This window comes from Felis catus, chromosome A2 (genome assembly GCF_018350175.1).
Source record: "Felis catus isolate Fca126 chromosome A2, F.catus_Fca126_mat1.0, whole genome shotgun sequence".
Taxonomy (NCBI): Eukaryota; Metazoa; Chordata; class Mammalia; order Carnivora; family Felidae; genus Felis; species Felis catus.
The window spans coordinates 141,234,806-141,254,447 of NC_058369.1; positions in this window are offsets into that span (position 1 = coordinate 141,234,806).

The window sequence follows — 19,642 nt, forward strand, 5'->3', positions numbered from 1 at the left end:
GACTTGAGCAAATGAAGAAAAAAAAAATCCCCTGTTCTTGGAAGGATGACTCACCATGATAAAGTTGTCAGTTTTTCCTTAAGTTATAATTTTAATTCAATTTAATAAAAATACCAGCAAATATTTAATGGAGCTAGACAAATTGATTTGAAAGTTTATATTAAAAAAATTCAGGAGTAGCCATAAAAACACTGGAAAGGTAAAACCATGATATGGACTAGCTCTACCAGACATTAAAACACACCACAAAGTCACCATAATTAAATCAGCCCAGTGCTGGCTCTTGAATAGACAAAAAGACTAAAGGAATAGAACTGGAAAAATAAATCCCAAAACAGACACACTACATATGGGAATTAGTATAAGATAAAAGTGGCATCTCAAATTACTGTAGGAAAGATGGACTTTGTAGTAAATGGTGCTGAGACAACTGGGTAACAATATGGAGAAAAACAAAATTAGATTTTAGACCTTATGCTATACATAAGAATAAATTCCTATATAATCTAACCATACTATACACAAGAATAAATGGAACAGGGATAAAGATAGATAGGTAGATAGATAACCATACAAATAATAGAAGAGAACATAGGTAGATTATTCCCTAACCTCAGTATTAGAAAAGGCTTTCAAACTATTTTCAAAACCTAGAGGCCATAAATAAATTGATACATTTGACTACATAAAATAAAATTATTTGCATGCAAAAAAATACCTTTAACAAATTAAACGACAATTGAGGTTTTTGTGTGTGAAGAGATTGGAAATTGCCACTCTGTCTTAACAAGTGAAAAGCCGAACAGGCTGAAAAATCAACTCTTGAATTCTTAAGAGAAGTGAGGACACAGGGCAAATCCCCAAATTGGAGAGACAGTCACGTGAATACAAGGGGTCACAACTCAGTCTTCTTAACTGAGACTCATTTTGCTTAACAAGGCCTGTCCTCAGGAAAACTAGGTATCCAGAGGCATCTTCCTGGGGTGTTATCAGAGACTAACCAATATGGCAGAAAGGAAATACCCATTCCAGCCTACTCTAGTCATCCTCTCCTACCTAAAGGGGAAGAAAAAAAATGCTGAAAAATACTTTTGAAGTTTATAGTCCAGAAGTATAGGCTCGCTAAAAGATTGAGATCTAATCATAGGACTATAATATACCTCCCCTCCCCCCATATTTTACCACCATAATACAAAAGGACTATTTATAGTAGTTCCTTTTATTTAGTATATCATGTCCAGTTATCAAGAAAAAAAATGACAAGGCATATCAAATGGCAAGAAATACAATTTGGAGAGACAGAGCAAGCATCAGAACCAGTCATGACAGAGATGTTGGGATGGAAACAACTATGGGAATGTAAAGGAAGTATGGGGATTTAAAACAACTATGATTAATATGCCAAGGGCTTTAATGGATAAAGTAGACAGCATGCAAGAACAGATGGCACTATAAGTAAAGAGATGGAAATCTTGAGAAAGAACCAAAAAGAACTGCTAGAGATTTAAAAAAACAAAACAAAACAAAAAACACTGTAAGAGAAATGAAGAATGACTTTGATGGGCTTATGAATAGACTGGATGTGGCTGAGGAGAGAATCTCTGAGCACAAGGATATCGTTGTAGGAATCAAAAACTGAAAGTAAAAGAAATCAAAAACTGTAAAGACATAAAGGGCTGTGGGACAACTACAAAGTTATAATGTTCATGTGATGAGAACACAAGGAGAAGGAGGGAAAGAAACAGATGAAATATTTGAAACAGTGATGGATTTATCCATATTAGTATCAGACATCAAACCACAGATCCAGTAATCTCAGAGAACACCAAACAATAAATGTAATAATAGTAATAATAATAATAATAAAATAATAATAGCAATAATCAAGTTAGGAATATTATATTCAAACTACAGAAAATCAAAGCTAACGAAAAAAAATCTTGAAAGAAGTTACAGGGAGAAAAAATACCTTACTTATAGAGGAACCAAGATGAGAATTATATCAGACTTTCCTCTGAAACCATGCAAATAAGAAGAGAATGTATTGAAATATTAAAATATTGAGAGAAAAAAACCCCACCAACCTAGAATTCTGTACCCTGTGAAATTATCCTTTGAAAGTGAAGGAAAAATAAAGACTTTCTTAGACAAACAAAAATGGAGGGAATTTGTTGCCAGCAAACTTGCCTTGCAAGAAATCTTAAAAGAAGATATTTAGAGAAAGTTAAAATTATATAGGTCAAAAACTTGGTTCTGAAGAAAGGAAGAGCATTAAAGAAGGAGTAAGGGAATAAAAGCTTTTATTCTTCTTTTTTTTAAAATTTTTTTTTAACATTTTTATTATTAAGAGACAGAGAGACACAGAGCATGAGCAGGGGAGGGGCTGAGAGATGGAGAGACACAGAATCTGAAGCAGGCTCCAGGCTCTGAGCTGTCAGCACAGAGCCCGATGCGGGGCCTGATCTCACAAACCATGAGATCATGACCTGAGCCAAAGTCAGACGCTTTACCGACTGAGCCACCCAGGTGCCCCATAAAGCTTTTATTATTCTTATTGCTAACAAATAAGAGTTTGTTCAAAGTAATAATAGCAATGATGTATTCAATTATGTATGCTATGTGTATGTTATATATATGTATGCTTTATGTATGCTTATATATAAGAGGAATGAATCACAGCAATGATACAACTAATGAGAGGGAGAAATTAGGATTATTTTAATATTATAAAGTATTCACACTATCTGTGAAGTGGTATAGTGGTACTTGAAAATAGACTCTGATTAACTATAAATGTATACTGTGAACTCTAGGGCAACCACTAAAAAGTAAGAAAAGAAAGAAAGAAAGTATGGCTGATATGTAAGAAAGGTGAAAAAAACCCCAAATGATATAAAATGCTCAGTTAAATCCACAAAAGGCAGAAAAAAAAAAAAGGGAAAACAAAAATAGGAACAAAGAACAAGAGCAACAAATAAAAAAAACCAACAAATACGGTAGATAAAAATTAGATAAAAATTGGAATGTATCTGCATGACATGAAAAATCTCTTTAACCTATTGCTTTTTAAAACTTACTAAATTGTGCTAACATTCACAGGGTTAAATTTTGAAAAATTCTCTTAATTCTAAATGATATAATATAGAAGATACAACATTGCAGTTTCAAGTACTTTTATCTGCAAATAACTTTTTAAGTGAATTTTTCAAATATCTATTTGGTTAACTATCAAATTGAGAACATAGAATGTATATATATGTTAGAAAGAAACTTGAGGAATTTGGTAAGTTTCGGAAAAAGAGCTTTTATCTTCTAAAATCATCTAGGTAGGGGAGCCTGATGGCTCAGTTGGTTAAGCATCTGACTCTTGATTTGGGCTCAGGTCATGATATCAAGGTTTGTGAGATCAAGCCTGGAATAGAGCTCCATGCTGACAGCCAGAGTCTGTTTGGGATTCTCTCTCTCCCTCTCTCTCTCTCCCTCTCTCCCTCACACATGTGTGCCCTCTCTCTCAAAATAAATAAACATTTAGAAAAAAATAAAATCTTTAAAATTATCCAGGTAAAAATGAATGAATTATGGGGTATAAACAAGTGTTTCAAAATCAGGGGCAGGGGTTTTCTTTCTTTCTTCCTTTTTTTGTGATAAAACTTGTAGCTGGCTATATTTTAAAAACTGTAATTTTTTTAAAATATAATTTATAGTCAAGTTGGCTAACATACAGTGTATATAGTGTGCTCTTGGTTTCAGGGATAGATTCCCACGATTCATCACTTACATACAACACCCACTGCTCATCCCAACAAGTGCCCTCCTCAATGCCCATCATCCGTTTTCCCCTCTGCTACCCTCCCCCCATCAACCCTCAGTTTGTTCTCTGTATTTAAGAATCTCTTATGGTTTGCCTCCCTCTCTGTTTGAAACTATTTTTTCCCCTTCCCTTCCCTCATGGTCTTCTGTTAAGTTTCTCAAGTTCCACATATGAGTGAAAACATATGATATCTGTCTTTCTCTGACTGACTTATTTCACTTAGCAAAATACCCTCTAGCTCCATCCACGTTGCTACAAATGGCAGGATTTCATTCTTTCCCATTGCCAAGTAGTTTTCCACTGTATGTATATACCACATCTCCTTTACCCATTCATCAGTTGATGGACATTTAGGTTCTCTCCATAATTTGGCTACTGTTGAAAGCACTGCTAAAAACATTGGGGTACATGTGCCCCTATGAATCAGCACTCCTGTATCCTTTGGATAAATTCCTAGTAGTGCCATTGCTGGGTTGTAGGGTAGTTTCAGGGGTTTTCTTTTGGACAGAAAATAACATTTTATGAAACAAGTGACAGTTTAAACAACACTACTTAGGCTATTTCAAAGGCTCTTTTCAATTGAGCATAGTTGTTCAAATGGTCCCAATTCAAAAAGATGGTAGTTAAAATGGGCCAATTTAGGTCTGACAAATATTGTTTTCAACTCTAGACATGTGTTGAAGTTGTTGATTTTAACACTAGATTGCCCCGTGGATGTAATTACTTGGCTACCTTAACTACTTAAAACAAAACAAAACAAAAATCCATAGGTATATATGCTGAGAGAACATCTTTGAAAAACCTACCAAACAAAGGATTTTCCTTTTCATCTGGCAGGATATTTGGGTGCCGCAACAGGCAGTTATTTGGGATTTTTTTTTAGATTATGAAGTATAAAGTTGGCCTATAATTAGAATGTATAAGCTCCGTCTTGACCTCTTTTCTGCAACACAAATTTATTTGCAGACACAGTGCAATATAATAACAACTACTAGTTGGCTTCCTCTTTCTTCTGTTTCTTTCATTAATTACAGAAATAGTTATAGGTGAACATTGGAAACTTAACACATAGTGGTTTTATTTATCATAGATGCATGCTTAGCCCTCTGTAAACATGTAGTAGTCCTAAAGGTGGATATTCCTTGTTATTTTTCTTTCTCTTCTCCTTTGTGCTCAGCTACTACTGCTTTCACTATTTCATACTGGGTTTTAGACTTTAAACACGGTCTTTAACTTATGGCCTCACTTTCTCCCGCCCTTTGGACTAAGCATTTCCACCGTTATTCTGTCCTTGCTCCTTAGTTCTGTGTGAAGGACTCTGGCTTGGATTCATTTGACTACTATTTGAGAATTTTTTTCTAATTGCATACATACAGTCCTAAACTGGCTCCTTGCAATCCAAGTTGGTCTACCTGAGCTCATAGTGAAGGGAAGATTCTGCCCAGTGGGGTGAGTACAGAACCACTCAGTTAGTATTTTCTAGAGCATGAATATTAGTTTGGAAAAAAAAAAATGAATCTTCATTTCATTGTCAGCCTCTTCACTAAGACTAGCCTGATTATGTAACCAATTTAAAGGAACAGCCTCAGTACTGCTCTATCAGCTCTCACAAAGCTAGAGGCTCTATAAAAGTTAAGGTGTTGCAAGGCAGAGGTAGATGGCCCCAAATTCCAAATGTGAAAGTTCCTCAGCTGGACCTTTTGAGGGAGAGAGTGCCAATGCTGCAACAATACAGTATCAGCACAAGCCACTCCAGACCTATTTCAGAACTAACACCTGGCACTGGAGAATCCATATCCCACCTAATATTACCTTTAAATCAGCATATCTGTATTCCTGGGATTCCTAAGGGCTGATAAAAACCATAAGATCTGATAATAGAGATTCATTCATTCTGGCCTAAGAAACTCCAACTGAGATATTCCCAATATGAAAGAAAAATTTCACTGGATGCTTGTTAAAAATGGTAAGGAAGACTCTATTCAACCTATTGCAACGGGGGTCAATTCCATTGAAACAAAAGGCAGGAGAGTTTAGAAGCTCTGATGTAAGGTAGGGGAGGAGTATTGGAACACATTAAGGGGGAGGTCTGTTAGTGTGATTAGGCCATTTGTGTTTGCCAATCAGTGCTTATAAATTGGGCTTCCACTTTCTCACACAGACTTGGAGATACGGAAACTACTTTCTAGATGTTTACATTTCTGGGAGAAGATTTACATCTCAAAGGCATAGAAAAAGAATTTACACTTGTCAATTTTCTAGAGTAAATCCTCTGAGTAAAGGGAAGTCAAAGGTCTATAGTCAGAAAGAAAGTGTCTAAAGTTAAAGTCAAGCTGAGAGGATCATTAAGGCCATCTTGGTCAACAGGTGACGGGAGTTCTAGTGAACCATGAAAGTACCCAGGAGAGAGGAAGTTTTAAGCCATTGGCAGACCCATAGAGTGAGAAGAGAATACCAAGTACCAGTCAGTTAAGAATTTCTTGCCCCCTTTCTTCTGTCTTGAGTTGGAATTGATGTTTTAACTGTTTTTATCCAATTCTGAAGAGTCTGGCTCAGAAGGCTTCTTGGTGGAAGAAGTGGAAAATCATGCCAAGTATTGAGCTTGTAGGTTAAGCCTAAAATAATACCCAACATTACTTTTTTCTCTCTGGTCCTCATCCGCCTTCCCCATTTATATGTTTTCAGGTTGTATCTCACCCCTTCATTCTTCCAGACATCCTACTTATCCTGGAAGTCATCCGGCTTTTCTCCCTTCCCTTAGTCCACTCCACTGAAAACAGAATGAGATGTGATTTAAATTTATTATTTATTAAGTGTATGAATAAAGTGAAGATATGATTAAAAAATATATAAGATATCATAATGTTAAACTTAAAGAAGTTTCTGGAAAGAAAGATTGAGGACTTGCTACTGCTGGAGTGGTTTGAGCCATTGGTGACTTTCAATTCAACATCACATGTTAGAGTAATAGCACAAAGCAGCTGATGTGTTTGGTCCTCTGGCTATAAACTCTATCAGTTTATGATGGGGTTTGGAGTGGTGGTGGGGTTTTGGAGCTGATGGCCAAGAAATAATTCTTGAAGACATCTTTGGTGCAAAAAATGTGATTTTATTCAAGAATGGGGATGGGGCCATGGGTAGAAAGAGCTGCACTGGGGTTGTGAAGAGTGGCTGGTTATATACTGTGGAGTTGGGGGAGGTAAAATCAAGAGGAAATTTCTTAAAGGAATTTCCATATGCTAAAGAAGACTCACAGGTTACTGGAGCTTTAGCTATTGTCAAGCTAAGGTTCCTTTTCCCTCTAGCAAAGCATTATCCTTAAGAGTAGTGAGTTCCTGGAGATTAGGCTATTGATAAGATTGCCCATTTTTGTATTATTACTAAGATATTTGTAAACTGATGGAGACTCTATCAGTTTAACCATTTGTTTTCTGTCCTTTCCTTTGTTCCTGGGCAGCTAGGAGTGCATGAGGAGCGTCACACATATCCTACCTGGGGGGATAGGTATGCTAGTTTGTGCTTTGCCCTCAGCTTGCCTTATGCTCCCTCATCAATTTATCCTTCTCTTCCCGGGGAAAAGCACTGGATATTAGGAAAGCCTAATGATGTCTAATACCATCTAAAGATAGTCTGGCTTGTCAAGTTGTATTTCAGGATATTAAAGGAGAAGGTTAATGATCCTTGATCTATTTCTTTTCTAAAGAAACAAAACCAACTCTGGAACAAACACAGGGACAAGGATCCTCTTGGTTGGCCCTGTCAACAACTATATGATGTAGATTTATTATTCCTACTTTATGGGTAAGAAAATTAGAACTTCGCAAGGTAAATATCATGTCCATTGCAAATGCTGCACTGGATCTGAACCTAATCAGATTGTGGCAGAACCCCAACGTTAACCACATCACTATCCTGGGTCAGATACTCTTAAAGAAAAATATTGCACTGTACACTTGTTAAAAATGGCATGGAAGATTTTATTCAAGACTATTGCAATAGTGGGTTCAGACTATTGCAATACAGGAGAGAGATTCAACTTTGAATATAATTGGGACAAATGTGGCTGTACAGCCAATGGGTAAAGTGAGAGAGTGGACAGAAAATTACTAAGTGGAACTTTGTTAGGTGCCAAGGGTGAGAAGAAAGAGGAACTTGATTAGACATCAAGGGTAGAGGGAAAAGGGCTTTGAATAGACATCAAGGGTGGGGATTCTTGATAAACTTGTTTAGCAGGATTCCTTGCTAAAACTGAGCTCAGCAGCCCAAAGTGAGAGGTGGGGGTGGAGGGAGGACCCAGGAGATTGACTAATTTTTGGTCAAAGTCCTTGTCAATGCAGCAGTGAATTAAACAGCTGAAGATATTAGAGTTTAGAAGGAAAAAATATGTACATAAAGTTGCTTTTTAAGTCATGTTACATTGAAATTTAGTTAATTTGTATATTCTATGATGATAGCCTTTGGAAAACTCTTGGGCCTCATTTCCCAGTCACCTTGTCCTAATTACATTACTTTTATTCACAAGAAATGATAATATCATTGTGATATGCAGGAGGGAGGTAAAGAGGAATAATGTAGAAATGTTTCATATTTTTTATTGCATTTCAATATTTAATTCTTTCATATAGGTTATAGGGGAGCAAATTTTACCACCCCAAGATGTGCCTTTTTGGCGTATTTTAAGTTGGTAATTTTTTTTAAGTTTGATTGATTTATTTTTAAGTAATCTCTGCACCCAATGTGGGACTTGAACTCACAACCCCAAGATGAAGAGTCACATACTCTTCCAACTAAGCCAGATAGGCACCCTTTAGACTGGTTATTTTTAAGAAATTGCAGACACAAGAGAAGCTCTGAAAATTGAGTAGAAGTTACCATTCTTTTAATGAGAGATTTACGTGTATAAGGGAAATCTCCATTTGTAAGAGTGTCTCCCTCAGTACCAGGAAGATGGGGAAACTCTTAAATCTCTAGAAACTGTTATCAATGGAGAAGGCATGGGCTTAAATCTGGTAACAACCTTGCCCTTGTTTATTGTCCTTTTCCTGGTAACCTCCCGCAACTGACTCCCTATCCCCAACATTTTGCCCTTAGCTGGAGACGGTATTTAAGGTGATATCTTGGGCCATTTTGGGGAGTTATTCAGTTCTCCAGGGTCTCGTCCATGCATACAGGAGGTACACCTGTTATTAAACTTCATTTGATTTTCTCTTATTTTTCTGTTTCATGTTAATTTGATTCTTAGGCCAGCTAGAAGAACTTTGAAAGGCAGATAAAAATTTTTTCCTCCTCAATCAGATACAACCCCATTGATGAGGGAGCATAAGACAAGCTGGGGGTAAAGTACAAGCTAACAAAACACCTCTCCACCCCCCCCCCCCCCCCCCCCCACACACACACACACACACACACACACATAACCAGGTGGGATATGTGTGATATTTTCTGGACACTCCTGGCTGTACAAGAACAAAGGAAAGAAAAACAAATGGTTGACTAATAGAGATCACAGTCATGCAGGACAGGAGTCTCCTTCAGTTTATGGATAACTTAGTAAACTGCAAAAAAAAGGCAGTCTTATCCACAGCCTAATCTCCAGAAAACTATAGACTGTTTCCTGGAGCCCTAATATCACCCCCATCACGAAGTAAGAGGGTTTGTTTAAGTGCTTGTCATGGTGATGTGGGAAACAAAGGCAAATGAAAAATTAAATTCCCTACTTCCTACACCCTTTTGACAAGTCCTTGAAACAGGCAGAGTGACCTCCCTCTAGGAGCTCTGCTGCCTCAATGATGACACTTTGCTAGGGGCAAAAGGGAATCTTGAATTAACATTATCCTGACCCCCCCCCCAGAATCCTGTGAATCTCCTTAAACACATAAAAATTCCTTTGCAAATCTCCTTTATCTTTACCCCCCAAGTATATGTTGGCAATTATACTCCAAGCATATGGCCCCCTGATTTACATCTGAAGTTTCATGACTGAGGTTTTACTAAACATTAGTAGATGACATTTTCCTAACAACAGCTAGCCCTTCAAGGTCTTGGAAACCTTGCTTTCAAAACTCCTTAGACACTGATACTGCCCTTAACCCCCTCCTAACCTGAAGGTATATAACCAGTCACTCTTCACAACCCCAGTGTGGCTCTTCCTGCCCACAGGTCCTGTCCTGGTGCTTTAATAAAATCACCTTTTTACACCAAAGACATCTTCAAGAATTCTTTCTTGGCTGTCAGCTCTGAACCCCACTATCACCCCAAACCCTCATCACCATTATCTGGATTCTGCGTCTATCTCGTATTTCCACCCTCCTTCCTTCCCATCCAACTTGATCTTTTTCTTTTTCTTCATTTCCAAATAGAGAAAAAAAGGAGACTTATTATTTCTTTTTATATCTAGAGTCCTACTTTCAATTTTATTTTATTTTTTTCTCATAATTTTTAGGTTTTTAAAAATGTTAAGTTAGTTACTTTCCTTCTTTAAAATGTGTTATAGCAAGAGATAAACATACTCAACTATTTTAGGACATATGCAACTTTAAATTATCTGTGAAAGCCAGCTGAGATCTAGAAACATTGGTATGCAAGAGCATGTACTTGAGACTATTTGGTTTCCAAAGGTCCTTCATAACATCCAGTCCTGAAACAACAAACATCCTTTTGCTCTTGAAACTGGTTCAGGACAGAATAGAAAGAACAAGGCCTGCTGGTTAGAGCATTGGAGGTAAGCCGACCATTTGCTCAACAAAGCAAGGCTTTACCTCTCCAAGGCGCTTTCATCTGAAAACTGGGTTTGGAACCAAGTAGAAACAGGCCTGCTCCAGTGGGATTCATCACTTCCTGGTTTCAGATGGGTACAAAGAATAGACTCTTTTGTGTTTTCCTGCTATTCACATTTTTAGTCAGATCCGAAACTCGAGGTGTGCTTCAATAATGATGGCTGGTACACATTTCCTTTTCTCCAACTGGGGATTCAGATTCTTATTTTCCCAGAGCAAGGTGAAACTGCTTTTCAACTCAGCACACTAAAAGCTGATGCAAAATAATATGAAAGGAACAGTCCTTCATAATGAGAAAGATAATTGGAAACATACAGTCTCTGCTGCCCCCTCTGAATGCCCTGTAATTTTTTTTTTTCTTGGCCTTTAAAAGCTCTGGGTTTCTTTCTGAGGACAGGGAATAGAAAGGGGAGCTCTTTAGCTATACAGATACTGCTAAAATCAGATAATTTGGCCTAACATGACGTTCAGAAAGCCATTTGTTCCCCCATTCCCATTTTTGTGTAATTAATGAGAACGGCATTGATTTACATATGTGTATTCTAGAAGTTTGAATACAGTGCTAATCATCAGAATAGACACGGTTTCATCTCTGTTGCCTTTTAAGAGCGGTCAGCCTCTTTTGAAACGGAAATAAAAAACACAAACTAAAACCAAAAACAAACCACAGACAGGCAAGTACTGTTTCTACCTCCAAATGTGCGTAACCGTCAAACTCCGTTTCCTGATCGGACCTACCCTTTCAACAAACCCTGCAAGTTGTGACCACAAATGCACATTGTTTGTGTTCAGAAGTGAGTCTGGTCAACTTGAAGATGTGGATAAGGAGCTAAAAGCAGGGGACCACTAATGTTTGGGCCTAGCTCATGCCAGAACACTTTTAAAGACCATCAAATTCCATTTTCTTTGTAATGGAAGGCACAATATTCTATATCTGAAAGGCCTCTTAAAAGGCAATAGTTGAAGGAAAAGAGGTACTAATGTTGGAGGTGGGCATCCAGTTCTTTCTTATCACAATCTATTAAAAACAAGAATCTAAAGATTGGGTCTTAATGAAAAAAAACCGAAAAACAGAAGAGTGAAAATAATGAAGGACTGATAGGTGGGTAGAAATCTAAATATTAAGTATATGGGCATCTGATTAAATGCTGTACAAGGTAGTAACTAAGAAAAAGATATATTGTCTGTCTTTGAGGACTTCGTGCCTTCTAGGCACTAGTACAGAATAGAGGAAGTAAAAGGATAGCCTCGCTTGTCATTGTCGAAATGAATATTGGCGAAATGAAACAATTTAAGTAAACAGTGTGATGTCTTTTATCCAAGGTAAAAAAAAATCCATGGACTGGGGATTGCAGGGTCTAACAATCTGTGGCGCTCTCTTCCCAAGGGATTTTGGGTGAGGGCAAGTTTTATAGAGTTTTAGAAAAGGCAACTTTAAAAATGGCATGATTGACTAGGAGGACAGGGATTTCCTCATAGGGCGAGCAGACCCTATTTTCTAGGGCCAGATAGGCTAGCTAAAACCGAGTTGGAGGATTGTGCTTGGTGTATGTTAGGCTTCCTTGACAGTGAGGCATTTTCTCCACCTGCAGGCTGACTCAGGTGCAGGTCTGTGGCATGGGCTGGGCCACTGGGGCAGCCTCCATTTTGTGGCTCCTGAGGTACACAAATTAGCTTTACGATCATAAGTCCTGAAAAGCAGGTGAACAGTAAACTAGAATTGTTCATTCTCTCTTTCTCCCTCTGCTTCAATATCTAATTCCCTGCTCACCTCATCCCTGTCTTTAACAGCACGTCTAAGGCTTATCAAAACGTACACTGACCCAACAATACTTGAAGACATAGAAAAAGAGGGGGTTTTGTTTTTGTTTTTGTTTTTTATTTCTTTGATTTTGAAAGAGAGAGCGTGAGAGTGAGCAGGGGAGGGGCAGAGGGAGAGGGAGAGGGAGAGAATCTCAAACAGGCTTCACACCCAGCATGGAGCTGACCAGGGGCTCGATCTCATCATCCTGAGGTCATGCGTGACCTGAGCCAAAATAAAAAGTCAGGTGCTTAACGGACTGAGCCACCCAGGTGTCCAGAGCCTTTTTTTTTTTAAATTTTTTTTTAACGTTTATTTATTTTTGAGACAGAGAGAGAGACAGAGCATGAACGGGGGAGGGTCAGAGAGAGAGGGAGACAGAGAATGTGAAACAGGCTCCAGGCTCTGAGCAGTCAGCACAAAGCCGACGCGGGGCTCGAACTCACGGATGGAGAGATCGTGACCTGAGCCGAAGTCGGACGCTCAACCGACTGAGCCACCCAGGTGCCCCCCCCTTTTTTTTTTTTAAATTTTTTTGAGCCTTTTTTTTTTTAACCAGCAAAACCAAGATACAACAATTGTATTGAGGAAAGAAGAACAAATGCATACATTCAACTTGTCAAGGCCTTTTATGACAAGACTGAAAATGGTGTTGACTTTTCTGAGGTTTTATTGTATTCTTTTGTTTGGAACCTATTCCCGTTTCTTTATTTTGCTCACTCTCTGGGCTGGTTTCCATGCATTAGGTAAAACAGCCACCTCTCCCAGTCTTGAAGGAGTGGCCTGCAGCGGGAGATAAACCTCACCGTTCAACACTGGCCTACCTCTTGGCTGTCCCTCAAACCTCAGTGACTGTCCCAGCGGCCAGTTTTATCTTTAATGGCTCCCAGTGGTTGAGGGTGTGCTAACACCAGGGACCTGAAGGGGATGATCTCAGTCAGCACCTGGATTCAGGCTGATTGGAAGCCAGACCCTCAGGCAGTAAGTAGCTTTTAAAATATGCAAATACAGACAGTCAGTGGGGGCTTCAAGCTTAAGCCCCACTGGCCACCAGTGCTAGGTGATCTACAGGGGTCCCTTGTGGTGCAGCTGCAAATATCCGGGCTCCAGACACGTGTATATAATCTCCTGTCTGGGAGACAAAAGCCGGCTGTAGGGACGCGGAGAGCAAGAGTAGGGAACGCGCCCGCCAGGAAAGAAGAGGAAAACAAAGGAAGAAAAGATGGCACCTGCCAGTCTCCATCCTCAGAGAACACCCTAGCAGGCCCCCCAGTGTTGGTCCAATGCCTGCCCTTCAGGCAGACCCTCCAAGACAAGCGCAGGAGCCTCTCCCACCCGAACCCCAGGCCCAGCGGCAGGGCAGGAGAGTCCCCGCACACCAGCCAGCTCTCAAGTCCTTAGAGCCCTGGGGTTCTGGTGGAGGCGAGTCGCCCTGGGTTTCAAAGCTGGGTGCTTTGAGGGCTCCTCTCTCAGGTGCGCGACTTAAAAGTCTGGGGGTGCCTGATGTGGGTTCACACTGTTGGGGTCCTGAGGGAGAAGCTCTGGGATCTGGGTGCCCTCCAGACTGTGGGTCCCGGCGCCGCCGTGGGTGGGGTTTATGGCGAGGCTGTGTCCCAGCCTCTCCTACCTGCTTCTGCGTAAGCCTTCTCTGGCTGCGGGATGCCCAGGAGCCGCTCAGCCCGCCGCTGCACCTGTAGCTCCAGATTCACTACGTTCCATGGAGGAACTGAGTTCAGGATCCTCCTACCTCGCTGTCTTCAATCCCAACCGGGTGTTGATCTTTGAAGGCTGAAAATAATAAATATGGAACAATTCAAAAACAATTTAAAGTAACTATAGGCAAGGAAATTGGGTGAACATCTTCATGATTTTCTACCAGATTTTCATGCCCAAGAGACCCGTTTACCTGAAAGAGGTCTGGACTAATCAATTATTTATTTATTTATTTATTTATTTATTTATTTATTTATTTATTTATTTATTTATTTAACATGTGTTTACTTTGAGAGCGTGTGTGCACCTGTGTACCTGCATGAACAGGAGAGGGGCAGAGAGAGAGGGAGAGAGAGAGTCCTAAGCAGGCTCCGCACTGTCAGGTCAGAGCCAGTAGCGGGCTGGATCCCACAAACCATAATATCATGACCTGAGCTGAACTCAAGAGCCAGAGGCTTAACTGACTGAGCCACCCGGGCACCCCTGGACTAATCATTTTAAAATCCAAACCCAACTAAAGGAAACAATAGCTTTACTGTTAGTTCAAGCATTCATTGAATAAATTCTAGTGGTTAAAGAAACCACAACCCAAGAAGTATCATAGTTCTTGTACAAGGGCTTTTCTTTCAATGAGCATTGTTGTTGATGATAAATATCTAACAATACATAGTATTTGCTAAATGAATAAATCTTGAAGTTGTCTTATTTTTTATTTTTTTTATTGCACAAATAATATATTTTGTTTGTGGATGTTACAGAGAAATACTATATATATATATATATATATATATATACATATATATATATATATATATATATATATATATATATATATCTTTGCATATTCTTTGGCATTTTCTACTAACAGTGTGTGTGTGTGTGTGTGTGTGTGTGCGCACATGAATGAAAGTAAGTTTTATTTTTTTCCTCTCCAATTTTTATATTTTTCTTCTCCAGTACAATTTGAATAGAAATGGGGAGGAAAGATATGCCTTTCTCATTTCTGATCTTAGAAAGTTTTCAACGTTTTGCCATTGAGCATGATATTTGCTATAGTTCTCTTCTTTTAATGAGGATCCTTTATCAAAATAAGGAAAATCTCTTCTATTTTTAGCTTCTGAGATTTTAAAATTTTATCATGAATTGATGTTGAATTAAATCAAATGCTTTATTTTCATTTACTGGAATGATCATATTATTTTTCTTTAGTCTGTGTATTGGAAAGCCATTGTCACCATAAAATTGCAAATCACCCTAAAACTCAGTGATTTAAAACAACAATCACTTGTATCAGGTCTGTCAATATCTCACTGGCCAAAGTAACTGACTTGGCTTTGTTCTGGGTCAAAAGGAGGGAAATGCTTTCTGCCACCAGTGAGAGGAACTTCAAAATTTCATGACAAAGAACATGGATAGTGGGAGGGGTCAGTAAACAGATCTTCCACATTTCTCTTCTTGGCCACAATGATTTACAACCCTTTCCATGCAGAATACATTTATGCCCATCCAGGATCCCCAGAAGCTCACAATACATAGCAAGAAGCTTAAGATCAGATCAAGATGCTACTCCTCTTGATCTAGAGCCCTATAAACAAACAAACAAAAAGTCAAATTATCATCTCATTTATAGGTAGCATTGAACCATGGAATGGATAATCATAGTAAGTGCTCTCAGATAATGGGAGAAGGGAGGCATACAGCAATCTCTAGTCCAAGGTGATTCTGAAATTCCACTGGGAAAATGCTACCATCTTCTCTTACTTGGAGGTAGAAAATGTTACTTGACCAACCTACATCGCTGTCTGAGAATGGCTGTCCATCAAGTGTCTTTTTTGGCTCTTGCCTCTATGCTCTGGGAAGTCATTCCTTTTCCATTATCCTTCCTGGTTTCTGAGGAAAGGCATTAGAGAATATGCTTTGCGGGGGAGCAGGTGAGCAGTTTTATTGGCCTGTATACTGCCTCTGGAAAGTTGAGGACTAAGTTTTTAAAAGTCTCCAACAGCATCAGTCCCTTTATCCCAGGCTAGTGACACTTTTGCTAATAGAGATCTATTTAGAAGGTTGTTGATTACCTTTGCATTTGATTTCACTCAACTCCTTTTGTCAAATCCTGCCCCTATAGTTCTTTTAAAGACATTTCTTGCTTTCTTTAGGCTTAATGATAGGTATTTTGGGTCTATCAGATTTCTATGGGCCCACATCCTTCAGCTTTCTAGGAGTCTTTTTATTCAGGTGGAAGGGTCTACTAGGTACCACCTTAAGTTTTTCATAGCTTTTAACAAAGGGCATGAATACTTCATCTTTGATTTGGTTTTTACTACCAAGCTTAATCAAATGGCCACGGTCTTGATTTCATCTCCCCCAGCCCCATCACAATTTGAAACTCTACTCTCTGGACAGGTATAGATGAAAGACAGTTTTATTTTTCAGCATAGTAAATTCTGGGCTCTTTATATACCTTCTAAAGTCTGCTTGTACACTGGCCAGTTCTTTTCTGAATTTATCTTTGCTTCGTAGTGTCTTTTTCGTACAAGGAAAAGGGATAAGCTGAAGCTTTGAACATCCTTCCTGAAAAACATCTTTTTGCCAAGACTACATATTAATTAGGTACACTTAAATAAAAGTTTCTTTTGAGAGAGAGAGGGAGTAAGAGAGAGAGACAGCATGTGGACATGCACACACACAAGTGGGGGAGGGGCAGAGAGAGAATCCCAAGCAGGTTCCACACTGTCGGTGCAGAGCCAGATGTGGGGCTCAAACTCATGAACCCTCAAACTCACGAACCATGAGATCATGACCAGAGCGGAAATCAAGAGTCAGACGCTTAACCAAACTGAGCTATACAGGCACCCCTCATTAGGTACAGTTTTCATCTTGCATGTTATAGTAGGCAACAATTTTGCCATTATGTAACATAGGTCATCATTTTTTTTTTTTTAGTGTCCTGTATTAATAACTTTGTCATTTTTCAAGACTCATAACATTTTTCTCACTTTCCACTATCTGGTTCTAAAACAATGTTATATATACTGGCAGCATTCATTTCTATTTTGGCTAACTATTGCCATAACAATGCTGCCAATAAACCATCCTGAAATTCAACGCCTTAAACAGCAATCATTTATTGTTACAGGTCTCCATGTCACCTGGAACAGCTCTGCTCACATGTTTGTCAGACTCATCCTGGGACCAGTGGTCTAGTCTGAGCATGTTCTTCTAATGTTGATGGCAGATACTAGATATCAAGTCCACTCACTTGAACCATTTCAAGTCTCTGCCCCTCCCGTCCCATCACTACTAACATTTCATTGGCCAGAAAAATCACGTGATTGAGCTCAAAGTTAAAAAGAAAGGAAATGCATTCCTAACTAATGTAGTGGAAGGAAATGCAAATTTAAATGACCAAGGGCATGGATACAAAGAGGTGAAGGAAGAGTTGAGGCAATAATACACTCTACTATGTTCTGTTAATGTGGTGAATTACATTAATTTTTCATGTTCATGTTAAATTGGTCATGTTAAAATATTACTTGCATTCCTAGAATAACCTCAATTTTGTCCTAATAGATTATACTCTTTTCATTTGCCTGGATTTGATGTGTTAATATTTTGTTTCAGAGTTTGAACTTATTTCCTAAAACACTGAGTGGTTTTTTTCTTTTTAATGCCAGTTGTTAATATTAAGATACTTTTGGCCTCATAAAATGAATTGGAAGGGTTTTCCTACTTGTCTATATTCTGAGTGTGTATAAGGTTGGTGTTGTTTCTTAAATGTTTGGTAGAATTTATTAATAAAGTCATGCATACGTGGTGATTATTTTTGTGAAAAGCTTTCAACTATGGTTTGAATTTATTTAATGTTTTTTTTTTAATGTTTATTTATTTTTGAGAGAGAGAGCATGAACAGAGGAGGGGCAGAGAGAGAGGGGCACAGATGATCCAAAGCAGGCTCTGCACGCTGACTGCAGTAAGCCTGACACTGGACTTGACTCACAAACTGTGAGTTCATGACTTGAGCCAAATTCAGATGCTCAGGCACCCAATGTTTTGTTTTTGTTTCTATTTATTTATTTTGAGAGAGAGAGAGAGAGAGAGAGAGAGAGAGAGAGAGAAGGAGAGAGATAATCCTAAACAGGCTCTGGGCTGTCAGTGTGAAGGCCTATTTGGGTCTTGACCTCATGAACCGTGAGATCACACCCTGAGTCAAAATCAAGAGCCAGATGCTTAACTGACTGAGCCAGGCACCCCTGAATTTATTTAATTTTACCCAGATATTCACTTTCTCCTTGTGTCAGGTTTGTTTGACATTTGTGCTTTTCTAGAAATGTTTCATTTTATGTAATTTTTCAAATTTACAGGGAGAAGTTGACATCATTGTATCCTTTTAATGTCTGTAGGACCAAAAGTTATTCTTCATATTGATGTTTTCTGCCATCTCCCTTTCTCTCTTACACTTCACCACCTCCTATTGTTACTATCTCTTCTATCTTGTCTTGCATTTGCTTTACAGAAGCAATTGTTTCAGCCAGAGTTTTGTATTCAAGGGGATATATTTTGTCAGATTTTTCATTCACTTTATGCCAATATTTTTGTGGTGAGTGCTCTTATCTACTTTTACTTTTCTTATTCTTTTCTTCCTTTGTTCTTGGGGTATCTTCTAAATTTTTTTTTTAATTTTTTTTTCAACGTTTATTTATTTTTGGGACAGAGAGAGACAGAGCATGAACGTGGGAGGGGCAGAGAGAGAGGGAGACACAGAATCGGAAACAGGCTCCAGGCTCTGAGCCATCAGCCCAGAGCCCGACGTGGGGCTCGAACTCACAGACCGTGAGATCGTGACCTGGCTGAAGTCAGACGCTTAACCGACTGCGCCACCCAGGCGCCCCTTTGGGGTATCTTCTAAAAAAGATTTTCTTCTGGCTTCGTTTTGATCACTTATCTTTAAATGAGTTGAGATTAATTTCCTATAGCAATGACTTGAGAAGTAAGGGTGGTCCCAGAGCCATGTTTCAGTTTTGTAGGCATTTTCCCTATGCTCTTGCCTTTTCATAAGTGAATAGTCCTAGTCTTTACTTCTTCCCAGTCAATAGACATCAAGAGCTATAAGTCTACTTACCATTCAAAATGTTTCTTCTCTTCTTGCAAATATAGCTTATGTGTATGATTCCATTTTAACTCTCTTCTGCTTATTAGAACCAAACTGGAATAACTGAAGCTCTCATCTCTAGCGTGCTTGCGGTCATGCTAATTTTAGTTTTGCACCTGAGATCTTGATGCACACATCAAGATGCACTCTGGAGATGTGTATGTACTTTGACTCTTTTCTGCTAACACAAGATTCTTGTCTTAATTCTTCCTCATAACCCTAATGCACTTTCCTGCTTTTGACCCCTCTTTCACCTTTTTCATCTTGTTAAATTTGGAAAAAATTAATTATTTTGCTAATTTTTTGCTAATGCATATTGTTTCTTTTTTCTTATTCTCCTTGTTGCATTTACCTTTCTTTCTAAAAGGATAAAGGAAAATGCCAATTTCACAGAA